General features: G+C 39.0%; 1 protein-coding gene across 1 annotated transcript in view; it reads right to left on the bottom strand.

Annotated features, from left to right (window-relative positions):
• SUCLG2 (succinate-CoA ligase GDP-forming subunit beta) overlaps positions 1-20,077 on the bottom strand; it is a 287,354-nt gene that overhangs the window by 195,335 nt on the left and 71,942 nt on the right. The window lies entirely within an intron of this gene.

The raw sequence follows: 20,077 nt of genomic DNA, 5'->3' as shown, positions 1-20,077 counted from the left end.
TGTGCGACCCCATAGACAGCAGCCCACCAGGCTCCGCCGTCCCTGAGATTCTCTAGACAAGAATACTGGAGTGGGTTGCCACTTCCTTCTCCAATGCATGAACGTGAAAAGTGAAAGTGAAGTTGCTCAGTCATGTCTGACTTTTCGCGACCCCACAGACTGCAGCCTACAAGGCTCCTCTGTCCATGGGATTTTCCAGGCAAGAGTACTGGAGTGGGTTGCCATTGCCTTCTCCGCTGTTTGTCTAGGTAAGACATTTTATTCCATTTTGGGTATATGTTAGTTGATCTGATCAACTGTTGCTTGTTTGTCCTTAGTCACTCAGTCATGTCCAACTCTGTCCCACTCTTTGCGATAAACTGTTAGCTTGATTTATAACTGTATTTGAACATATGGGATGTGGGTTTCTATCCACTCCTACAAATGTTAGGGGTAGGCCTATCTGCCACTGTGAGTCTTTGACCAAATCTCTTGAGCTCTATGAACCTGTTTTGTCATCAGAGAAAGAGAAGTAATTCCTGTCTTGCCTCCCCTATTATGTAAAGAACAAATGAGACTATACATAACTACCTATAAAAAGTATAATGTAATATCACTGCATTCCTTTCAATATGCCTCCATCCATATTTCAGCCAAGTGAAGACCATGAAAATTTCCACTGCCAATCTCAAAGCTACTGTGGCCTTGAGAAACTTTTGAGTTAGACAGTTTTAATATTCATTTCATTTGTTCGAAGTGTTAAGTACTCATAAAATTATTTCTCTATCCTTCAAGGTTTTACATCCTTCCAAAAGGAAAAAGATACCAGACTGCCCATGAGTTTAAACATTAAAACAGAATTTTATTTTTTAAGAAAAAAATCTTCTAGAATTATAGTTATTTATAGTTACAAAGCCATGCCAACTGAAAAATGCCTCTTCTACTATTTAGCCCACTGAATACAGATCTGTTTTCCAGGAAAAGCACATAATATACAGCAGCACTGTGCATTTATTGATCTCTAATCAGTTGCTGGAGTGAACTGAACATGAAGTACACCCTGGAGGCTGTGTTAGATTTCCCAGGCTGTCTGTCCAAAAGACTCTGCTTCCATCCCAGAGAAAGGATGACCCTAGAGATTTAATAAATCAAGAGCACAAACAGAACACATAAAGAAGCTAGGACAAAGAAAGAAGAACTCAAATACTTAAGAAGAGCAGAGAGCTGGCCAAAGTGCAGTAAAAGCTAAAACGGATTCTGGCCAATACACAACAAGAGAAAACAAAATAAGGTTTCAGTGGGCTGAGATTCAGAAAGACTGCATTTTATGATCAAAACCACTTTGCACAATACAATAAACTCATCAAATGGGGTTCACTAACTACCAGAAAAACTACAAATCACCAGAAAATAAACACTGAAAATCTATTCTGAAGTACCCCTTAGAGTTCATAACAACAGAGACTGCATTTTTCTATCAATATATAACCAGATACTTCTATCCCACTCTTAGGTCTACAAATCAAGTAAATTTAGCAGGAAACTTACGTGTAAATAGTAACAGCAATAATAATAATGGAGGTAACACTCACTGAATAGTTATAATTTTTATCCACTGTTCTAATCATAACACATTATTACAATTATTAATAACATGAAGAGAAGACAACAAGTCTCTGAAGTAAGAAATATTATTAGTCCTTTAGAAGGGGAAACTAAGGCACATGGAGATTAAGCACCTTTCCAAGATCGAATGTAAAAAAAAATTATAGAAGAATTCAGGAGATTTAGCTTCACAAAGGCAGCCAAGAGGTAAGTAGAAGAATCAAGAACTATTAGAAAGGAGATATTTTCTCTGCCATGCCTTCCAAAAAATACATTTTCATCACCACTAAATGGATGGGTACTGGTACAGTGGATGGAAAAAAAAAAAAAAAAGGAAGCCAATATGAATTCAGGCCTGGAAATTGATTGCCTTGATGGAAAAGAGCATATTATTGATAGGACCTCACAGAGCACCTTCACATACAATCTCTCACAGGATCCTCACAACACACTTAAATTGTGGTTCCCGGCTCACATAGGACTTACAGAGTCCAAATATGCCAAGTAAGTGATTCAGATCACAAAAGTATTTAGTGGCACTACCCTCATGAAAAGTAGTATTAACTCAATGTTAATTCACACAGCATCCCTGAATGTTCTGGGGAAATGGTTCTCCTAACCACTTAAGATAGCAAACTAAACAGGTGGGGAAAAGGAATTGGCAGTGCCTAATCACAATTCCATGTAACGTCCCCATCCCTGCAAAAAAAAGAAAAGATAAGAAAATGGTGAATATGAAAGCCACAACTCAAATTTACACCTTTTGAATCCTGTTCTAACCTGCTTTCCACCACATTAGGCACACTATCACCCAAGACAGTGTTACAACATCAAAGTAAACTATAAATCATGAGGGGATGAGCCACTGACAAATCAGAATGAAGAGAACACACACGCATTCTCCAACATCCATGGCTTGCTTGCTCACTATAGCAAAGTGCTGTGTTGAGCTTGAGAAGCCAGTGAAAGCTATTAGGAAGTTGCTCTTTGTTAGCAGCAATCTTTTTTCTGACACAACTTATTTTCATTAGTTTAGGACTGGGTCTAGATATAGCAACTTCCCCATTTATTCCACTAATTTCCAGAGAAATACCATATTGTGTGACTTCAATATAGAATGCAATTGCAAGTACCAGCTTATTATCATATTCTTAAAACTTGTGACACTACTTTTTAGCTTAGATCATCATACTCAATAAAACAATATATTCAGTTGGTCTAACTTATCCTCAACACCTTTCTTCATTCACCACATCCCATATATCAGCAAGACCCATGAGCTCTATCTCCAAAATACATCCCTAAGACATCCACTTCTTCTTAGCTCTTCTGCCATCCTCACCATCCAACCACTATCTTCTCTCACTTGGATAATCATATCAGTCTACCTCTTCCCTACTTTTTCTGCAGCTCTGTTAATCAACTCACCACAGCACAATCCATTAAAGGGTAACCAACTCATCCTAGTTTGCCTGAGACTTTCTCACTTTTAGCACTGAAAGATCTGAAGCCCAGGAAGTTATTCATTGCTAGGCAAGCAAGATAGTCGGTCACCCTAGTTCAACTGTGAACTTTTTACAAAACAGATAAAATCAGGCAACTACTTGTGGTCACATGAATCACTGGCCCCATTTTGAATTCACACCCATTGCCATGTGCCCCTGCAGTTCACTCCACCAGAGATCTGGGTCATCTGTTCTTGGGCTCAACCAGCATGATATTAGCAGATGATAGTGCAAAGAGGCTTGATATATGCTAGTAGTTGGGCTTGCTCTCTTGCATTTGGGACATCTCCCTGTGAAGGTCTACCCCAGCTAGCCAAATAGTCCAAGGAGGATGAAAGACATATGGAGCAGATGTGGCCCCAAATAGTAGCTTACAGCCAAACTCAGTGAGACCTCTATACAGAAGCCAATATGCATGCAGATGTTTGAGCAAGAACAAATGACTCACTGAAGCTTGGAGATGGTTTGGCATCTAGAATTTCTGAAGTAATCCCTAGCTCAGGTATGTTTTTATCAAAATCTTTCAATAGCTTCACATTCCACCTGGAATAAAATCCAAAATACTGGGACTTTCCTGGTGGTCCACTTGTTAAAACTCCACACTTCCAAATGCAGGGGGTATGAGTTTGATCCTGGTTGGGGAACTAAGATCCTATACCACATACTGTATAGCATGGCCGAAAGAAAAAATGATCCAAAAAGACTTATCTGGCTCACAAAACTCTGCATGATCTGTGCTCTCACCTCCCTCTCATTACACTGTCTTTAAGTCCCACTGGTCTCCTATGATCTCTGCCCCACCAGCTGCCTCTACCTAGAACACCTTGCTTCCAGTTCTTCTCATGACTGGCTCCTTATTATCCTTGCATGTCAACTTAAAATCAACTCCTCAAAGACTTTATCATCCTAAGTCCTCTATGATTCACCACTTGATTATGTCTATCATGGCACCTTTTGCATTCTGTAACTAATTTTTTAATTTGTTCATACTCTGTTCTCAACCTAGCTGAAATATTCAATATTTTGTAAGTTACTCAATATCAATTGAATGGTACCCAGTGGTCCAGAAAATCTACTAACCTGAAACTGTCCTGGTCTGAAGTGTAAAAGATTTTTAATTATTGACAACAGAAAGTGAAAATCGCTATGATAGTAGTGCTACAGATTATGTTTATCCATCAAAAAGTCCAAACAGATTTAATGAGGGAGGAGTGTTAGCTGGATATAAGTTTATTAAAAACCAGACAGAATTATACTTTGGTTGCATCGCTTTTTCCAAATGAAAGACAACCTCATTAACAAAACCTTGTAACAACCCTCCACCACTTCTAAAACTACTTTGTTTAAACTGAAGGAAGCTGAACAAATAAAAATTGTTTGACCTTTTAGCTACAGAAGTTAAAACAGAAGCAATGAAAGAATCATTCTCCATCACTATAGTTCCATACTATTGGCCTAGAGGTAAACTTTAGCTGTCCACCTTCTTTAGGGATTTCAGTGTTCACAAAAGTTGCCTTTAAACTTCCACTACTGTGAAGTTAAAAGGCACTGGATCATGACAGTGGATGTATTTCTATATTGAGAGTATCGCTGTCATGTAAAATACAACAGACTCAGTTCCTTGTTCAGCTAATGGGTGATGCTTACAGTATTCATGAAGGGAAGGGGGAGACACCAGGACTTCTGAGAACTTTGACTAATAAAATCAACCCAGGAGATGGGTGGTCGGGTTGGCCTCAAGCAGGAAGGGAGGGCTCTGGTTGGGGCTTACCCAGTCTAAGGCATTTTACACTAAGCTTTAGGGAGCAAGAAGGTATGAAAAGATGAATTAGAGCCCCTGGGTGAAGACAAACAACTTTATGAACAGTGCTCAGGAGACTAGAGATCCTAGTCCCTTGACTTGGAGCTCAGAAGTAAAGGGCCCTTGACTTTGCTTTTCTATCACTCAGAGGTTCATCATTTAGTCTGGAATTTGTAAGTCCACTTAGTTCAAGGTACGAGTCTAGCCTATGTGGATAATTTAGAGCCTCTTAGAGGCTGCTGCTACTGCTGCTGCTGTGCTGGCCTCTTAGAGGATTCTTCTATAAACTAGAAATAAGAACGATGACATATCTTAGAAATGTCTTATGAAGATTCAACAAGAAAACTCAGACAAAGCATTTAACAGAGTTGTTAAACATACATGGAGTTCTCAAGACTATGTTAGCCATTGTATTTTCCACCACCTAGTGTATTTACCCAATAAATTTCTACTGAGTACATGAGTAAATGAAAGTCTCAGCTTCTGCTGAAGTGTAGTCTTCTGCTTAAAAAAGGGGGAAAAAAAAAAAACCTGTGCAAAGGTAAAACAAAGCATCCCCTTCTAAGACAGGAGTCCCCAACCTTCCGGGTCTAATGCCTGATGATCTCAGGTGGAGCTGATGTAAAAGTAATAAAGTGCACAATAAATGTAACCATCTCCCCCAGTCTGGTTCACAGAAAGAGTGTCTTCCACAAAACCAGTCCCTGGTGCCAAAAAGGTTGTGGACCACTGTTCTAAGACATCAATCAGGATGGCAGATATGAACACTCCATTTTTGGTTTCGGTTTATGCATCATTCTCGTAAGTTTGGTTTGTGAGTGTTCAGTCTCTTCAGTCTGATAAATTCCGACTAGGTTCCCAAAAGTTTACAACCTACAAAGGTAAGCAGAGGCCTGAGGTTTACTCAAAGAAGTATCCCTTGGTACACTATCCACAGAATCATATCTTGGAAGGCAGCACACTTCCCTCAGGCAGCACATTTCTCCCTTTCCTACCTTGATACACAAATAGCAAAATTATCTAAGTTATGACTTGTCTCCTCAGAGTTAGTATTGCCAATACCTCACCAATCATTTTGAGACATCATTTCCATTAGAACCAAAGAGAGACAAAAAAAAAAAAAAAGAAGAAGAGTAAAGAAGACCAAAGTTTCTATTCTAGGATCAGAATAAACTCTGTTCATTACATATATTAGATTTCATAGGGTCCGAAAAACAAATGTAATTTTCATCTCTTCCAGGATGTCTTCCCTGGTTGTTCAGCATCCACAATGGGAATAGGTACCCATTTCCCCTCTGGGTGCCCATACCATTAAGCCATGCTTCCACTAGCACTGCATTCCTAGATGTTTATACATCAGTCTCTCTACAATGCAGTGAACATCTTGGAAGCAGCAACTATTCTTGGTCATCCATGTGCCCAACCAAATTCAGTGCTTAAATGATTTTAGACATCACTGTTAGATGAATTAACATCACATAGAAACGATTACTTAAATTACAGGTGTTTTTCAGTCCTCCCTTTGTCTCCTTATACTCCATTCTCTTATTTTGTCCAAGGGTAATAAACACAGCACTATGGCAAGGATGGAAAGCTACTAGCTAATACCGTGCAATATTTATTTTTGTTCCCATCAGGAGGCAGATGAAGTGACAAAAACTGGCATTGAAATGAAGCATTCGTTAGGTACCTTTCAACTGAAAATGAAAAAATATCCACTGATGCTCTAACTGAAAGCAGAAGTGGGAGATGTAAATAGGGACTACCATTACCATGAGCTCAGAGAGAACCTGAGAGAAAGTGAAGGTGACACCGTCCAAGACGACTCGTTCCTGGCAATATCAGAAGACCTGACCAACCCCACATACTAACCAGAGCTATTCTGTGGCAACAGAGGATCAGCTTGAAGAAAATCCTAAACTAACTTCTGCCAGAAAGCTGGCAAAGGATGAAGCCGTCAAGTAAACATCCCCCATCATGACCTCCTACCTTATCAACGTGGCCCATGGAACTGCTACTCCCTTAGTTTTGCCTTCTTACTAAGCCCAGCTTAAAGACATGACCCAGTGGCATGAGAGAAAACCCACTGGGTGAGTACATGACAGAAGTCCTGCTTGGCAATTGTGAAACTAGATGGAAAGTTCACTGGAGGGTTTGTTCTCTTACTAGTTTTTCCATTCGGTAACCACTTATTGAACCCATACTATGTTCTGGATGCCAGGAGAGCAACGATGGGTGGGAAACAGCCTTGGCCCTGGAACTAAGAATCAAACTTTATCCTATGCAACTGTTTTTAAACTCTGGCTCCTTGTCACCATCCCTAAGAGTATCAGGGAGACCCTTCCATCTCCTCTTCATCTTTCATTCAAAAGCTACATGAATTAATATGGCAATACTTAAGGCTGTCATATTCCGTTCCATAAAACAGCCTTCATATCAAGGACCACTGAAGTCAAGTTCTTAAGTCATTCTTAAAGTCATTCTTCAAGGTGATCATGTACTTTATTGTTTAAATGAAGACAGTCTGAGAGTGAATGTGATTACTATTAATCATAGTTCTGGAACAACAGATGTACAAAGTCTATCCAAACAAGCTAACAGTGATGGTCAACTATGCTTTAAGACCCTTAAGAAAATGGTAAATTCCAGATGACTCTTGAAACCTGTCTTGGTTTACAGAAGCACATATAATCTCTTCTTTATATGAACAGTATTGTGTGGAAAGGTCAGCATACAAACTGTCTCGTAAGTAACGTGCCTTCTCTTTCTGAAAAAGAAGACACCACAAGTCAAATGATAGCTTCTACTGCCATTACCTGTACACTGAGATGCGGAGCACCCTACTAAGCATAAACAGCAAAAACCACAGCAATAAGATGACAATATCTGTACTGCTGGTGGGCACACAAATTGGGGCAGCCACTATGAAAAACAGTTATGAAAGGCCATCAAATAGTTAAAAATAGAACCACTATATGATTCTGCAATTCCATTTGGGGTATTTATCCACAGAAAATGAAAACACTAACTTGGAAAGATATGCACTCCCATGTTCAATGCAGCACTATTTACAACAGCTAAGACATGGACACAACCTAACTGTCCATCAGTGGATGAATAGATAAAGGATATGTGAATACTATTCAGCCATTAAAAAAAAGAAGGAAATACTACATTTACAACATTTACAACAACGTGCATGGACCTTGAGGTTCTTATGCTAAGTAGTCAGACAGAAAAAGACAAATACCACATAAACTCACTTACACGTAGAATCTTAAAAAACAAATACACTCAAAAATGCAGAGAACAGATTGGTGGTTGCCAGAGGAGGTGAGGTGAATATGGGAGGTGGGGGCAGGGAACCGTTTTTATTTTTTTCATTTTATAAAGCCAACATGATCCTAATAGCAAAACCAGAGACATATATTAAAAAAAAACAAGTAAACGATAGACCAACAGCCTTCAGAAATACAGACACAAAAATTCTAAACAAAATATTATATTACACAATTCAATAATAAATAAAAGACAATACACCTTAACCAAGCAGGTCCCATTCTAAGAATGCAAGTCTGGTTCAAACTTCAAAAATCAATCAACATAATTCACTACATTAATAACTCATAAAGAAAAAAACATGAATTAAGACTTCTTCAGTGGCTCAGTGGTAAAGAATCCACCTGCCATGCAGGAGATTTGCAGGAGACACAGGTTCAATCCCTGCCTCGGGAAGATCCCCTAGAGGAAGAAACGGTAACTCACTAGTATTCTTGCCTGGAAAATCCTATGGACAAAGGAGCCTAGTGGGCTACAGTTTACGGGGTTGCAAAGAGCTGGACACGCTGAGCACGCACACAAGCCGCAATACATGGATTAACAGAGTAATATCACAGGCGATGTTCAACACAGGTGCAGACAATGCATGACAGTATTCAGTGTCAATTAATGACTTGAAAAAACACTCAGTAAACCAAAATAAAGGGAACTTCTGGTTGTTGTGAACCCACAAACAAGAAAGAGTAGTAAGGGCTTCTGAGTAAGATTACCTATAAAGATAATATATGTTTATATAAAGCTGTTTTTTAGTTTATACAAAGCTGTATTACATCTCACACCTGAAGACTCTGGGAACAGTTTGATTTTTGCCTATCAAATATTTTTAGCATTATTATTTTTCCCCTGTTATCCACATCCCATCTGCTTCTTCTTCATCCATACTGAAGTGACTGGTAAATAAAAGCTTAAAGACAAAAAAATTATAATATTTGCCCCACACTTAATTTGAGAAAAATAACGGACTCACAAACCTGTTAGCTTGTACCACACAGAATGAAAGGGAAAAAAAGATACATAATTGAAGTAGCTTATTTACTCATCTAGTTTGTATCCTAAGGTAGATCGAGAAATTTTTTTTTAAGTTTTTTCAATTCCATACCTGACCTTAGTAAGTAACCTAGAAAACTCAAGTGGAGTCTTAGTACTATTTATGAACAGCTGTTAAACACTGTCAACTCCTGTAACAACCACCTTGGGGAATAGAGTAGCATCTTAAAAAGCATAATGCCCTAGGTAATATTTATTCTGCTGGAATGTAAAGAAAGAATATCTTTCATTTTCTTTCAAAATTATGCAACTTTTGACTTCACATACTTTCATCTCCCAAGAAAAATATCAACCAACAGTATACAAGTAATATATTCATTACCAAATCATCTGATGAGCTGTGCAATAAGCATAGGTAAACACTCTGGTTTTACTGCAAAGGCACTGATCATTGTTATTTTTTTATCTGCTGTTGATGCTTTTAATAGCTGTTGTTATATGCCTTTTATGATGGCTTACATTCACTCAGTTCAGACCCCAAAAAATAAATAAATAAAAGGAAGGAAAGAAGGTAAATCAGTGAGTAAATGAGTTATGAGCTTTGTCTGTCTTTCTATTTTTTAATCCAAATCATTCCCTAATGCATGTATCATTAGCCTCAATTTTATAGTCAAGCAAATTGTGACTTAGGTAATCAAAGTAGACCTGGGATGATGTCTTGTCTGTAGAGTCCATGCTGGTTTTAAGTCAAGAAGCAAAGAAACAAATTTCCCCCAAATTCTAAAAGCTCCAGAAGCCACTACCATGATCACCAAACCCATTTCCTCTTCGTCGTTCACACACATTGGGACTATATTTCCCAGCCTCACCTGCAGTTCATTGTGACCATCTGATGAATTTCAGCAATTGAATGCGATACACTCAGTGCAATCTCCACACATAACACTCCTAGCTCTTTTTCTCTCTTACGTGGCTGGAACAGACACAATCCTCAGGTCGTCTTTGAGAGACATGTGTTGAAGAGGCCAGAGTGAGATGATGAAGAAGTCTGAATCTGTGAGTCACCAATTAGAGGCAAACCAGGAACACCATTGGAGAAGGCGATGGCACCCCACACCAGTACTCTTGCCTGGAAAATCCCATGGATGGAGGAGCCTGGTAGGCTGCAGTACGTGGAGTTGCTAAGAGTCAGACATGACTGAGCGACTTCACTTTAACTTTTCACTTTCATGCACTGAAGAAGGAAATGGCAACCCACTCCAGTGTTCTTGCCTGGAGAATCCCAGGGACAGGGGGAGCCTGGTGGCCTGCCATCTATCAGGTGACACAGAGTTGGACAGGACTGAAGCAACTTAGCAGCAGCAGGAGCAGGAACACCATACTGAACCCATATGTGACTAAAAACTCCTTATTATGTTAATCTATCAAGAATTGGGCAGTTATAAATTAGCATTCCCTACCTAACATGCAAACATAGAAAAAACAATCTAAGTAAGTAACAATAGGAAACAGTCAATCTAGGGATTATAACTATCACAATAATATTTATGAAAAACATTATTTAATATTTAGGTCATGCCTATGTTATTATGTGGACTTTTAAATGTAGGATACAAAACTATATGCATAGTGTTTTCCTAGAGTTAAAAACAAACATACTCTGTCAATTATATTTATGTAAATTTGTGCACAGAAACTAATGTCGCTGACTCAATGAATGCAGAAGAAAAATGGAGGGAAATAAGTTGACATTAAAGCAGGTTCACCTAGAGCCAGACATCCTGCAATGTGAAGTCAAGTGGGCCTTAGAAAGCATCACTACGAACAAAGCTAGCGGAGGTGATGGTATTCCACTTGAGCTATTTCAAATCCTGAAAGATGATGCTGTTCAAGTGCTGCACTCAATATGCCAGCAAATTTGGAAAACTCAGCAGTGCCACAGGACTGGAAAAGGTCAGTTTTCATTCCAATCCCAAAAAAAGGCAATGCCAAAGAAAGCTCAAACTACCACCCAACTGCACTCATCTCACACACTAGTAAAGTAATGCTCAAAAGTCTCCAAGCCAAGCTTCAGCAATATGTGAACCATGACCTTCCAGATGTTCAAGCTGGTTTTAGAAAAGGCAGAGGAACCAGAGATCAAATTGCCAACATCCGCTGGATCATCAAAAAAGCAAGAGAGTTCCAAAAAAACAACTACTTCTGCTTTATTGACTATGCCAAAGCCTTTGACTGTGTGGATCACAAGAAACTGTGGAAAATTCTGAAAGAGATGGCAATACCAGACCACCTAACCTGCCTCTTGAGAAACCTATATGCAGGTCAGGAAGCAACAGTTAGAACTGGACATGGAACAACAGACTGGTTCCCAATAGGAAAAGGAGTATGTCAAGGCTGTATATTGTCACCCTGCTTATTTAACTTCTATGCAGAGTACATCATGAGAAACGCTGGGCTGGAAGAAACAAGCTGGAATCAAGATTGCCGGGAGAAATATCAATAACCTCAGATATGCAGATGACATCACCCTTATGGCAGAAAGTGAAGAGAAACTAAAAAGCCTCTTGATGAAAGTGAAAGAGGAGAGTGAAAAAGTTGGCTTAAAGCTCAACACTCAGAAAACAAAGACCATGGCATCCGGTCCCATCACTTCATGGAAAATAGATGGGGAAAGAGTGGAAAGAGTGTCAGACGTTATTTTTGGGGGCTCCAAAATCACTGCAGATGGTGACTGCAGCCATGAAATTAAAAGACGCTTACTCCTTGGAAGAAAAGTTATGACCAACCTAGATAGCATATTCAAAAGCAGAGACATTACTTTGCCAACAAAGGTCCATCTAGTCAAGGCTATGGTTTTTCCTGTGGTCATGTATGGATGCGAGAATTGGACTGTGAAGAAAGCTGAGCATCGAAGAACTGATGCGTTTGAACTGTGGTGCTGGAGAAGACTCTTGAGAGTCCGTTGGACTGCAAGGAGATCCAACCAGTCCATTCTCAAGGAGATCAACCCTGGGATTTCTTTGGAACAAATGATGCTAAAGCTGAAACTCCGGTACTTTGGCCACCTCATGCGAAGAGTTGACTCATTGGAGAAGACTTTGATGCTGGGAGGAACTGGGAGCAGGAGGAAAAGGGGACAACAGAGGATGAGATGGCTGGATGGCATCACGGACTCAATGGACCTGAGTTTGAGTGAACTCCGGGAGATGGTGATGGACAGGGAGGCCTGGTGTGCTGCGATTCATGGGGTCGCAAAGAGTCTGACATGACTGAGCGACTAAACTGAACTGAAAGCAGGTTCTCTCTGGGTAATGAGACTATAGGTCTTTGTGCTTTTTCATACTTTCAAAATCAAAATATTCCTTTGATAATCAGAAGAGATTTACCTGTTTATGTTTCAGTTCAGTTCAGTCGCTAAGTCATGTTGACTCTTTGCAACCCCATGCACTGCAATATACCAGGCTTCCCTGTCCTTCACTATCTCCCTGAGTTTACTCAAACTCATGTCCATTGAGTCGATGATGCCTGCCAACCATCTAATCCTCTGTTGTCCCCTTCTCCTCCTGCCTTCAATCTTTCCCAGCATCAGGTCTTTTCCAACAAGTCAGTTGTTCGCATCAGGTGGCCAAAGCATTGGAGTTTCAGCTTCAGCATCAGTCCTTCCAATGAATATTCAGGGTCGATTTCTTTCAGGATTGACTGGTTTGATCTCCTTTGATCTTCCCACTGCCAATGAAGGCAGTGATGTCTCTGCTTTTTAATACGCTGTCTAGGTTTGTCACAGCTGTTTTTTCAAGTATCAAGTGTCTTTTAATTTCATGGCTGCAGTCTCCACTGCAGTGATTTTGTTTATGTTTAAGGTTTCTTTTAAAAGACCAGTATGTCCAGATAGATGGACAATAAGAAGCTAGCTTTTATGCCAACGTACCCTAGGCAAAGCTTTTCTACATTTACAACCCCCTACAAAGTACCCTCTGGACATTTAGAATTCGTAACATATCCTGGGGTGAGTCAAAGACCCCAGGCACAAATTATTCATAGGAAAGACATGCAAAATGAGATAATGCACATAACTTCTTTGTTCATTCACAATGAGGTAGCTTTAAAAAACAAATTAATAAGTAACTCCATTAAAAACACATTGAAAAGACTGAATGAAATTGTTGGTCACCGTGGATACACAATCACTGACACACAGGATCCAGTAATATCTGGAACCAGTTCCTAAAGGAAAGCCTTCCCTGTGGTTTAATTGAGGACATGATATTGCACTTGCAAAATGCTCACCATGATACCAGGAACATGGCAAGAGGCCAAAGGTTAAATCCCACCAATATTATTTTTATTGGTTAAAATGTGAGAAGAATTAATCCTTACCTTATTACATAGACAAAAATCAAGTTGAGGCACTGACTTTCAAAGCTCTGTTCTCATTTGTTTCTCTAAGGAAGGTGACAGGAAGCTTCATGTTCACTCCCATAAACCCTGACTGCCCACAACCTGTCCTGATCTTGCCCTTCACTCAATGGGTTTCCTGCTGCTTTTATTCACTGAGCAGCACAAGATAACCAGGAAAAGATATTCTAGCAAAGAGGAATTCTAAGGAGATGACCGTTTATATGTACAATCTTTGGAAAAATAGAAAAGAACAGCTTATAAAAGTGGGGGAATCTCTTTACAAAATATATATAGTAGGAAATATTACTAAAGGCTCTACTTTTTTGAATGGGATAAACACAGTCTTAATAAACACAGTCAGGGACAGTTTTTATTATCAATTCAGATGCTCCTTTAGGGAGCATTTCTAAGTAAACATGGGCAAATGAAAATTTTGTGAGCAACAATAATATTTATTGAACATTCACTATGCCTCAGAACCTACCATAAACACCTCTGTCTGGATGACTCACCACCATGATTCCCAGAAAACAGACACTGCTTTAACCTCTAATGGCCTGTATTTGCCATCACCCTTGCAACTGCATTCCTGACTGCAGATTCAAAATAGTGGACAGCTGATACAGTGGTAAAAAGATTTACTACAGAGCATCCAGTGTTATCCTCACCTGTCGTTATAACAGCATAATGACCACCATCTCAACACAAAGGTTGTTTAAGATCTTTGTGTGAGATCCTCACCACATAATCAGATATGACAAAGCAACAAAGAGGCTTACGATGTATTTAACTGCCTACAGGATAAACAGTACATGCCAATCTGTAGTCAATGGACAGCAGTTCCCTTTTTATATAAAATACAATACCTTAATGGTACAAGTAATTCACCAGGCTTTAGGATGTGATTATACAAAAGGAAAAGAATAAGTTATCATATTGACAAATGGAAATACATTGGAGCTGAAAGCAATTCAAAGCTAGCAGAGTTCAATAAGAGCTCCTTATCTCCATTTTAGGATACATGTCATTAGCTCAGAAAAGATTAATTTTCCATTCATATTTTAATTTCTTTCCTGGCAAAAAATAAAACTGTGAGTTTGCAAAATACAGTCTTCCTGCTTAATCAAATATCAAGAGTCTCATATCAACATGAAATGAATAATTAATAAACTGTGGGGGGAAGAGCTTCTTTGGTGGCTCAGTGGTAAAGAAGTCACCTGCCAACGTAGGAGATGTGGGTTCTATCCCTGATCTGAGAAGATCCCACATGCTGTGGAGCAACTAAGCCCAAGCCCATGCTCTGAAGCCTGTGAGCTGCAGCTACTGAAGCCCATGTGCCCTACAGCCTGTGCTCTGCAACCAGAGAAGCCCACGCACTGCAACTAGAGAGAAGCCCCCACTTGCCACAACTAGAGAAAAAGCCTGCGCAGCAACAAAGACCCAGCATAGCCAAAGGCAAAACAAACAAATAAATAGAAGTATTAAAAAAAAAAAAAGCAACAACTGTGGAGATTCCAAAAACTAACAAATGGTGGTCTGAAGTAAGTTTCATCTATTCTTTTATAAACATCTCCTTTAAGACAGGCCTTTAAGAGTTTAGAGTTATGTGAGATATGTATGTCTTCATTTCTAAAGTGACCTGAAAGACAACACAGAAATTAGTCATGCACACTGTAGGTATTCTGTAATTATTTGCTGATTGTATACATTTAATGCAATCCATACAGAAGAAATCTGTATAATGAGTAAGTCTCCTGAGAAAATTACACGCAAGGGAAACAATTCCTTCCTGAAAGCGTGATTACAAAAGGTACCTCATAAAAAATGCCGCAGAATTGAATATTATCCATATATTAAAAACTTACATCCCTAAACCAAATTTACTCTCTTAATCAGACACAAGTCCATTTTCCGTGCAAGAAAATGAGGGTCTCACTCAATCTCTTATCATTATTAACTGTTTCAGAAACAAAAGGTTTGTATTACCCATTTGAAACAAATGTTCAAATTAACAAGATTTCCATCACTACACAGCAAAAAGTTCTATTTCCCAAATAGATACAACGAAATGAATCATTAAGAAAATATTTGAAGATTACAGAGTTTCTATAAATTGTCTTAGAACCTGCCACATCTAGTTTTAATTCAATCTTCTAATTTTATTAGTATGCATTTCCTATCTTAAAAATGCTGATCCATCTATTAAAATCTCCTGAGAACAACATCATCAAGTTAGCAAAGAGCAAAAATGTTTGAGGAGATTAAATCTAATCTGCCTGGGTAAAAATCCCATCTTTGTCAATCATTAGCTGTTTTTAACCTTTTCTTACCTGTTTAGTTGCTTTAGCAAAATAACAATACTGTGCTAAAAATAGCAGGCTTTGGCAAAGACATGAATATGACAGACATGAGAAGCATTTAAGATGACACAGGTATCTCAGCTGGGTAAGTAGGAAGAGCTAAGTGGGAGATTGGGTTCAGAGCAACCAAGAGATGACAAGCTCCATGTGGGCCAGGCAAACAGAAAACCAGCAGTGTGAGTTTAAACACAAAGAGATCTGTGAGCTGATCCACACAGAGATTACAATGGAATCACAGACATGGCTAATATCAATATTTGTCTTCAAAATATTAATATATTACAAAATGTCATTTTATTTCAAAACATATCCAAATATCAATAAAGCAGAAAGGTAAGCTAATACATTTCAGTCACTTACAAACTTTGCAAACTATAATATGAACTCTCTGAACATACAATCAACAAAATACTCATTGTCATAGGCCTCTGATTTGTCTGTGACTTTACCTCATGACGGCAGTGAACCGTTCAGAATTACATGCCTCTGCTGTCACCTGTGATGGCAACAGTAATACCTTATAGAGTGTTTATTGCATGTTACACACATTATTCTTCTATATAATTTTTCCCCATTAAAATACTATAATTATAAGGCAGAGGTCCCATTTTCAGGACAATTGGGAACATATATGTGTGGTCCAGCTTTAACTTCAAATTTATTTGGTGAATCTCTCAATTGTGCTGTTGATGCTTATCAATTTACACTGATAGAATATAAATACTATGGAATTTTGCCAGATTCTTCTTGTTTTGCTCTCTCCAAACTATCTCAGTGATATGCATACTTCCTTTCATATTCACTATTAACTTCCTTCATTTTATCAACTAGACTTGGTACCACCTCCTCCTCCAATACTATAAATTACTGTTCTGATCAAAAGTATCTATTAAACAACAAAAATCAGAGCTCTTCCTTCCACCAAAACTACTCACTGAGTAAGAGGAGGATTACTCTTTCGTGCAGCAGATGAGGTGATCTGTTAGTTTTCTAAATTCCCTTCTAGCTCTAAGCAGATCACAGGAAGGCCTTCCTGTGGCTACCTCATCTAAGAATTATCATGGGTATGCACTGGCCAAGGCACACATACAGCCATATCATTCTCAATTCACTTTCATTTTCTTTAAGAACCACTCTTTAAGTACCACAATGCCTTCTTTAAAAAGTGATATTCATTTCTGAATTTTAGTTTTCTTTTATTTAAGCTTGCTTCACTGTTCATTTCTTTCCCTCCCTTAGCATTGGAAATCACCTTGTTAATTCCTCCAGAACAAAAATCCTGTCTGACACAGTATACAAGCCCCAACCACAAAGTGGTGGCTAAATAAATGCTTATAAAACAAATCCTTGGCTAAGAAGCCAATTAGTTAACTCCACATCTCTATGAAAATCTGAAAGATAAGTCCTCTTAGCTGTGCTCCACTTAAAGGGGTGGGAAGTAATCAGCTGGCTTCTCGAATTCCCTTAAGATTCTTCAACCTGGACTACAAGTGAGTCAGCACATTTGAGGAAATAATGGAGGAAATGAAGAGCAAAGACTAACCTGAACTTTACATTTCTTGCTCTCATTATCCAATCCCCAAACCACAGGAGTATAAAACAAAAATGACCCTTTCATGTAAAGATGTTGCAATACTAACTTTACCAAGTTTATTACCACAGTTCACTGAGGCACTCTCATCCAGGTGTAGGCCTAATGTTTTTCCACCATAAAAACCAATTTTGATAGTTCTTGAAAATAAAACCAATTTTCGTTTCTTCAAATATAAACTGTTCTCAGTTTCTACATTTAGCATCTGAAAAGTACAAATCCATTTCTTTCTAGAATGCAACTTCAAAGGAGAAAAGGGGCTCGCTCATCCTCCACAGCTGCATCCACTGTGCCTACAACATGTGGGTGACAATAAATATTTGTTGAAAGAAAGAATACATATATATTCCAATTAACATAATAAAGGAGCTGCATTTAAGCATCTGGGGGAACTCTGAAAGGGAGGTAAAACAACAAGTACTAGCTGAAGTACCTCACTTCTTACTCTTAAAAGAGCAAAGAAAATTGAAAAATTGAAATACAGGGCCTGCCTGTTTTGTACTCTCAAACTCTGCTACAGCTGCCTGGACAATGCCAGTGAGCAGATGCTCTATTCTTTATTCGTTAATGGGAAACAACGTTCTCCAAGGTTGCAACCAAAGAATGCACAGACACATCTTTCTATTGTCCAGATTTGTACTATACAACAGGGTAGCCACAACATGTGTCTTTCAAGCACCTGAAATGTGGAATGTGAAATGAGATGTCCTGGAGATGTAATATATAAATCAGATTTGTGAGCATTAGCAGTATCTATTTCTACTTCATTGACTATGCCAAAGCCTTTGACTGTGTGGATCACAATAAACTGTGGAAAATTCTGAAAGAGATGGGAATACCAGACCACCTGACCTGCCTCTTGAGAAACCTATATGCAGGTCAGGAAGCAACAGTTAGAACTGGACATGGAACAACAGATTGATTCCAGATAGGAAAAGGAGTATGTCAAGGCTCTATATTGTCACCCTGCTTATTTAACTTATATGCAGAGTACATCATGAGAAACGCTGGACTGGAAGAAACACAAGCTGGAATCAAGACTGCTGGGAGAAATATCAATAACCTCAGATATGCAGATGACACCACCCTTATGGCAGAAAGTGAAGAAGAACTAAAGAGCCTCTTGATGAAAGTCAAAGAGACAGTGAAAAAAGGCTTAAAGCTCAACATTCATAAAACTAAGATCATGGCATCTGGTCCCATCACTTCATGGCAAACAGATGGGGAAACAGTGGAAATAGTGGCTGACTTTATCTTGGGGGGCTCCAAAATCACTGCAGATGGTGACTGCAGCCATGAAATTAAAAGATGCTTGCACCTTGGAAGGAAAGTTATGACCAACCTAGACAGCATATTAAAAAGCAGAGACATTACTTTGTCAACAAAGGTCCGTCTAGTCAAGGCTATGGTTTTTCCAGTGGTCATGTCTGGATGGATGTGACAGCTAGACTGTGAAGAAGGCTGAGTGCCAAAGAATTGATGCTTTTGAACTGTAGTGTTGGAGAGGACTCTTGAGGGTCCTTTGGACTGCAAGGAGATCCAACCAGTCCATCCTAAAGATCAGTCCTTGGTATTCACTGGAAGGATAGATGTTGAAGCTAAAACTAATATTTTGGCCACCTGATGTGAAGAGTTGACTCATTTGAAAAGACCCTGATGCTGGGAAAGATTGAGGGTAGGAGGAGAAGGGGATGACAGAGGATGAGATGGTTCGATGGCATCACCAACTTGGTCGACATGGGTTTGGGTGGACTCTGGGAGTTGGTGATGGACCAGGAGGCCTGGGGTGCTGTGCTTCATGGGGTTACAAAGAGTCGGACATGACTGAGTGACTGAACTGAACTGAACTGAGCACTAGAAAAGAATATAAAATAACCACTTGAAAACTGTTTTATATTAATTAAATTTTGAAATGATAGTATTTTGGATATACTGGAGTAAACAAAATATATTATTAAAATTTGTTTCACCTATTTATTTTTACCTTTACTAAGGTGACTTAGAAAATTTAACAATATTTGTGTGGCTCACATTTCTAATGGATGGTGCTTATCCAGACCAACAACAAGAGAGTCTACATGGCACTAAAGGAATGTTCACTGAAAAACATCAAAGTCTGAGTCCTCATTTCTCAATCCATAACTAGGGAAACGAACTAGATTTTCTACCATGTACTAGTGTGCAGTCTCCCTTATTGTTGTTGTTTAGCTGGTAAGTCGTGTCCAACTTTTGTGCTACCCCACAGACTGTATCCTGCCAGGCTCCTCTGTCTATGGGATGTCCCAGGCAAGAATACTGGAATGAATTGCCATTTCCTACTCCAGGGTACCTTCCCAATCCAGGTACCAAACCCACTTCTCCTGTGCCTCCTGCACTGGCAGGTGGATTCTTCAGCACTCAGACACCAGGGAAGCTCTATGCAGTCTCCCTTGAAGGCTCTTAAAGGCTCTAAATAGCTTTGGGAGGTAAACATATTAGCCTTGATTTACAGACTAACAAAAAGAGGCACAGA

Source organism: Ovis canadensis, chromosome 19, assembly GCF_042477335.2.
Source record: "Ovis canadensis isolate MfBH-ARS-UI-01 breed Bighorn chromosome 19, ARS-UI_OviCan_v2, whole genome shotgun sequence".
Taxonomy (NCBI): domain Eukaryota; kingdom Metazoa; phylum Chordata; class Mammalia; order Artiodactyla; family Bovidae; genus Ovis; species Ovis canadensis.
Note: the sequence above shows the minus strand (reverse complement) of the source record. Positions and strands in the feature narration are given on the sequence as shown.